This window comes from Adiantum capillus-veneris, chromosome 25 (assembly GCF_014529385.1).
Source record: "Adiantum capillus-veneris isolate H3 chromosome 25, ASM1452938v2, whole genome shotgun sequence".
NCBI lineage: Eukaryota > Viridiplantae > Streptophyta > Polypodiopsida > Polypodiales > Pteridaceae > Adiantum > Adiantum capillus-veneris.
The window spans coordinates 41,831,450-41,838,711 of NC_140955.1; the positions used below are offsets into that span (position 1 = coordinate 41,831,450).

The 7,262-nt window shown below is 36.9% G+C and overlaps 1 pseudogene; it reads right to left on the reverse strand.

Annotated features, from left to right (window-relative positions):
- Positions 1 to 556: 556 nt before the first annotated feature.
- Positions 557 to 4,736, reverse strand: LOC147424775 (uncharacterized; annotated as a pseudogene).
- Between the last annotated feature and the right edge of the window lie 2,526 nt (positions 4,737 to 7,262).

Sequence of the window (7,262 nt, forward strand, 5' to 3'; positions counted from 1 at the left end):
ACATGACAAACACAACATTTTTCCCATAATTGAACAACATATAGATCGATCCTCGATTTGAGATATGAAACATCATCCCAAATCAACGTATCATGACTGTGGGTGAAAAAACCCTTGTGGGGACAAGGGAAAAACCCACAATCTCCATATGTTGCTTGTTGTTGCATTGAAAAAATACTATCTCAAACAATACATAGAGTCAAGTCACAAAAATAATTGTCCACCTATGGAAGTAACTTATCTACTAGTTTTTCTCCTTAGGAGGAGGACCACAAACTTTCTTCTCTAAACACTTAGAGAAGACAAAGAAATCACCCTCTAGCATTAGATAGTGACGGATCTCCTTTGTGCAAGCAAGCCCCAAGCCACAAGCCCCAAGCCACCACACCCAGCAAAAATGTCCATAACATGGTCGTCCTCATATGTGAATGTTTCTAGCAACCAATTGTGTCAATCATAATAATCAAAATTTAACGACAAGAGCTTGCATATAACTATCAAGATGAGTGTGTTGATTCACAAAGGCTCATGGCTAGAAAGTTACCTGTAAAAAGTCTCAGTATGCTCTGCTCCCCCTCGAATCAAATCTCCAGCTATCCTTGTGTAATTGTTAGATGAACGAGGTGGAGACTCTGTGAGGTAGCTTCTTGAGGTCAGAAAGCACTCAAGAGAAACATCCTCCCCAGCCTGTCTATCATAATGAGGTGTAATGCTTTGAGCATTCTTACGATAAAAAAAACCAAGAGTGAGATCCATTAGCTATGTAAGGAGAGAAAAAATCACTTAAAGAGAAGATCTCTAAATTTCATGCGCAAGCTTCACATAGAGAAGGAAACCTCACCTGCTCACCAGTCTATGGATGCAAGTATCCCCCATCACACATCAAAGTCTACGAGTGATGGAGCTGCAAATTAAATCTATTAGCTTGCATGACAAGATCCCCCAAATGTTGCACAAGAGACAAAGTCACCAAGAAACCCTCGTCTGCCAAGTGAACATCACCAATTTCCATGAAACCACTCGCCAAGGCAATGGAAAAGTGGTTCCACTCAGGAACAAATTTTACATTACCTACGCACTCAAGTTAAAATGAGAAATTACATCATAACATATATGCATTGTATAACGAACACAAAGCCATAAAAAAAGTTCACCTATAGTGTGATTGTGAATACCATCAACTAGCATGGACGTAGGCAAGTTTGCAAAGATCAACCTTGCCACATATTGGGAGATTTTCCCCTTCAATGAATACTCATGCCCATCATAGATTGGTGTTTCCTTGAACCACATTTCAATTCTAACACAAACCAAAGGATCATGGTAAGAGTAAATTATGGTAAGTTAACTTTTTAGAGAAATATGCAAGCCTTGCCTATGCCATGCTAGGTCATCAATTGCTTCCACATCCAACAACAAAGCATCCACATATGTAATAAACTCATCTCCTAAACATGACAATGCAATTTTCAATTGCTTAGAATCTCAAAGGATGCTTAGAAAACTGTAGGAGTGTCAACGGTTAATGCAAACAATAATTAGAGTAATAAAAAGCAAATAAACAAGCAAAGAACATCTACCTGTGGTACGTTTTGCTGCATCCTCTCATGTAGTGAACGACTCATAATAGTCTTAGAGAAGCAAGACTTTAATGCTAGGGTGGATCCTTTTGGTGGAAGAGAAATTGGAAAGCTCTCCTCCTCACCATCAGCATCTACAGGCACACATTGGGAGGGTTTTTCTATAATTTTTTTACCTTTCCTTCCACACGAAGGTGGCTTGGTGGATGGCTCAATGTGTGTAGCTTGGGGTGGGATTACACCGTCATTAGAGATGGGAATCTCTTTCAAAAAACATTTCCATACAAAAGTTCACCAAAAAAAGATCAACAAAAATCAATTTTAAACAAAATGTATTAGTTTATACAAGAGAATGTGGTTCACTTACGAGCATGAATCTCTTGCTCTCTCTTTGGGATAACACCTAGGGGATACTCCAACCACCATGGACAATGAGAGCACTCCCAAGGTGTAATGCCCTTTTCCAAGAGTGTTGACGAGAACATAGTATTCTCATCCTCTTTATCTAACCATTCTTGTACATCCTCCGGCATAGACTCTATCATCCTCAGCCGCATACAATTCAATACCATCTAAATGAAAAATCAACATAAAAAAGAGAGAATAGAATACATCGTGAAGTAAAATTAGTATTCAAACAATCCAATACCTGTACACAAGATGTTTGCTTGCATGCATCACTTCGGGTAAAAAGGCATAATCTGAAGCACTCTTCATGTTTGCCAAAACATGAGTATAAGCCAATGAAACATGTGTCTTCCTAGATGCCTTAAAAAGACCTCAAATGTTTTTGGCAACAAAGGTGCCTCCACCTCAAACTTAGCAATAATAATTGCTGCTTTGCCAAACATTCCTTGCCAATAGGTCTCTTGCCTCATGTAGGCTCTAAGTTTCTTACAGTCTGCAAAATGACCTCCCTTGGAGTCCTTAACTTTGGTCAAAATCATCATGTGAAGAGGTTCTTTGCGTCTATTGAACAAATTTACAATCGTCAATCCAAAAGTTAATGTACTGATTACAATGCACATTAAAATGACAAATCAAAGTTTAAGATGAAATGAAAAAACCTCTCTATTGTGATCTTTGCGGCGCACAAGCTGTATAACTTATCCCGAGTGATTCCTACCATTGTTTTGTCATGCCAATCCTTGTCAAATAGCATAGTAGAAAACTCTTCACCATGTGCAGGATTTGCAGTAGAAAGGTACTTATATCTGCTATCTCTCATTTTTTTGTCTTCCTTCTTTGAAGCTTCATCATCTTCTTTTTGAAATCCTCCCCAAGAAGACCTAAAGTTCTAAGCCTTCTCTTCTCATCAGCCAAAAAGGATTCCCATCTCCCCTTCAAAGCAACACAATTATTTAACAATGTTTCTATGAGCCATTAGCAACACAACGCAAACAAATCCATAACTACATAGGCTTCCCACACGGGAACCAAAACTCCATCCATAACTTGCCACCTCTACAAGGCTTCTCACGTTGGAATTTAGGGCATTATACAAACCGTAACCCAATCCATTACTTAACACCTTTGAATAGACTTCCCACATGAAAATTGAAGGCATATTTGAAAACATGGACTCATGTGTATCTTATAACCTTTAACTAAGGCTCCCTCATTCTCAAAGTAGCTACAATTTATTTATTTTAGCATAATTGTTATATTTATTATCCAAAGAAATTGAGCATGACATACCTTCCAAACAAGTTGAGCAATCAAAATGCACGGCGTTGAGTACCATGGCACAATCCCCTGGTTATGTCTAGCCTCCAATTTAAGCTCAACCTCCATCCAAGATTTCTGCTCAGGAGTTAGATATTCCATTATGCTCAATTTGTTAGCAATACCAAACTTCTAAAACATAAATACTTAATGTGCCAAGTTGGGTGGAGCTGTAGCCCGCGAGATTCTAGAAGCAAATGTTGATGGGTAAGCAAATGAAAAAACCCATTACAACCAGAGAATTGAACAACAATTAACCAACTATATCTTACTCGTTTGTCGTATCAAGACTCAAAATCAACTCTGCTTCCTTCTTTTTATCTATCTCAATAAATTCACAACGAACTTGCACATGATATTTTTCGTCCTCAGAGTGCTCTATAAAAGAAACATAATCCAAATTGAATTTTCAATATTTAAACTCAAACACAACAAGAAAAGAAGCACTTACCTTCTTCAATTTGCCGCATCCAAGTTTTCAATCTGTGGTTACCATCCCAGACAAAAAAAAGTTTGCCTCGAAGATCTACCCAATCACCCACTAGATTCTTTTCAAATTCTGCATTAAGTTTTTGCCATATTGGATCCTACTTCTCAATCGTATCTTTTGTCAGATGTTTTGTTTCTCCATGTCGTCCTTTAAGTGAAACAATAAAAGAACCCATTGAAGAGACATAGCCAACCCTATCAAACGTGGATGTCAAACAAGGTGCATCCAAAATTGCACATCGAACAACATCTGTAGCTATTAATCTACATAAGGGAACAAAAGGGGGCTCTGACTTTCTTTTGATATGAAATTTACTTATGACTTCATTCATCAACCCAAGAGACACATTTTCTCCGAAAACCCTATTATGCTTTGAAAAGTCATCTTCTTCGTCTTGGTTATTGGTCTCTGTGTGGGTAGTTTGTGGGGTGGGAGCAAAAGATGGAACCAATAGTATTTGGAGAGATAGCATTGCTATTAGAAGCTCCATCTATAGACCTGTCCAAGGACCACGCTTCATCATCAACATACACACATTGATTTATTCTCTTCACAGACTTCTTTGGCGGACTCATTGGTAGAATCCTTGAGGAACCATCCTCAAGTATAACTCACCTTCCTTGAATAGTCCCAGACCATAGAGTCATCCCCCTTGAACAATTTGCTTCTCGTTTTTTCATGGAGCGTTTGGGGGCCATGAGAAATATCTTAAACCTTTATTAAAAAAAAATCAATAGCATAATCAAAACTTTGTCTAGAACTATCAACTCTTTCATAAAATATTATAAGTGCAAAAAAGAAATAACAAATGTATAAATGCTATGATTTGAAAGAGAGAGAGATAGCGAGAGAGTTTCCCAAAGCTAGATACTCTCTTAGGAGTTAACACTTGACCTTCTGCTAAAAACTAAACATACGATAAATACCTTAGATTTTCGCATAAATCAAAGTGGTTTCAATGCCATAGGGTAAACTTGTCAAAACTTGTCAAAACAAGTAACATGTCAAAACCTGTCAAAACTTATTTACAGCTGACTCAAGACGTACTCTGTTGCGAGTACCACACCAGACCAAAAGTAACTAGTGAGACTAATGACTCAATAATAGGCCATCCCTACAGTACATCCCATCCTACATATATATGGATGCAACTGTCAAGCTACCATCCAGCAGGTCAACACCCTTTGATACATTGGTCCGCACGGCTCTACCTTGATACCTTACTACCTTGACCCATTGGTACACTGGTCCACACAGACTCCACCTTGGTAGCTTGGGCCACTAGTCAATACAGTGTTTGTTCCATGCAAAAGTAGGCCAGCATGTTATTCAGGCCTCACCGAACCTTTACTGAAGTGTTCTTTGATGATATCATCATCTACTCTAATTCATTAGACGAACACAAGCAACACCTCGAGGTAATATTTCAAGTTCTAAGAGAGTAAACTTTATATTAATCAAAAGAAAAGTGAATTTTTCTTACAAGAGATTCAGTATTTAGGTCACATTATCTCTCAAGATGGCATCCAAATGGATCCATCAAAACTAGAGGTAATAAAAGAATGGCCTAAACCAAGGAATCTTCATGAACTAAGAAGCTTTATAGGTACGTGTGCATACTATAGACGCTTCATAGAAAAGTTCTCACAAATTGCAGGACCATTACATGACCTAACAAAGAAAAATGTTATGTATACATGGTCTGCCAAGGAGAACAATGCCTTCAAAAATCTTAAAGAAAAGCTTATCTTTCAACCCGTGCTCACACTACCGGATCTCTCAAAACCATTTGAGGTCCAATGTGATGCTTGTGGTGATTGCCTTGGAGCTGTTTTGCTCCAAGAAGGCCACGCCATAGCCTATGAAAGTCGAAGGCTCGACCCTGTCGAGAAAACTCTAGGCATATATGAAAAGGAACTCCTCGCAGTTCTACATGCCTAGACTCATGGAAGCACTATTTATTGGAGACTCCTTTCATTCTGCGAACTAATCACCAAAGTCTTAAGTACTTCATGACACAGACCAAGCTCTCCGACAAACAAATGAGGTGGGCAAATTTCCTTTTGTAATTCAACTTTTATATTGCTCACATTGCTGGCAAGCATAATCAAGTAGACGATGCACTCTCAAGACGGTCGAGAGTGAATGCGGTTTCCATAGAAACTCACAATGATCTATCTTCTATGATAGATGAGTATGCTATTGATCCCGATTTTAGAGATGTGATTTCAGACCTTGCATTAGGGAATAAAGAGTGTAAGGTTTCCAGTTTCTGAAACCTTAGAAATTGTACAAAGCCTGTTAAATTTAACTTGGTTATTGAGAAAACACTGTAGAATGATCCAACTATGGCTAATATTGGTATTTTTGGAACCGTAACCAGAGCTTTACTATGGTTAGAATTTTTCAAAATCAGATTCCGATGAAATCTGAAAAAGTTACAGGCTCTAAAAGGATACACTAGGAATTTAATTAGTTAAGTAAAATTGGATGGTTTCAGTAATTATTATTGCTAAAGACTTTCTTATCCTAAGGTTCTAGAAATTGTAGATATTTCCAATTTTCATCATTAAAAATCAGAGAAATTAGCGAAAATCGATTCTGGAAGTTGGGGGGACTGTGTGGAGCTATGGGGAACTTGCCCGTGACAGAATTAGCAACAGGTGGCGCTAGTTGAAAGCTGGGGCCTTGCTTGAGGTGCCAGAACCTGCCAGAAACAGCCCAGGGACCCTGAAAAGCTATAAAAAGATCCCCTTCCTTCACAAAAAATTAGACTCGGAGCCTTGGTAAATTCTCTCTCATCTAGAGGGAACTGTACGTAGAAATCACTAGATAGCAAAGCTCTAGTTGGTTAATCAACGATAATTAGCACTAACCTTTTTTTAAACTAGTAAAACTATGTTAACTTATTTACATTTTTTCTAATTGATTGAAGATTAAACCTATGTATATTCTAAAATTCTCTCCTAATTTAAAATTCTCTGTTGATTATTGAGATTAAACTTAGGAACACTAAGCTAATTAATTATTATATTATATTAGGACTGAAATTACTCTTTTTAACCTTAAATTAATGATAATTATACTAATTAAATTTAGATTAAGATGAGATAATTATCAAAGTTGTGTTAAACTATCATTATGCTAAAAAAAATATTTTTTTATTTTTCGAGTAATTTTTAATTTTTTAAGCAGAATTACACTATTTTTAAGAGAAAAGTAAAGGGAAAAATGATGAAATTAATTCAAAATTCTTTGAGATAATTATCGAAGGTAAATCACATCTTATGAAACCCGTGATAATTATCTTAACCTCATATAATTAGTTTAACTAATTATCTCAACATAATTACAATGTTTTTAAGAGAAAATGAAAGGGAGAAAATAGCAAACTAATCCAAAATGCTTTGAGATAATTATCAAAGGAAAAACACATCTTACAAAACCCATGAAAATAATTTTAACCT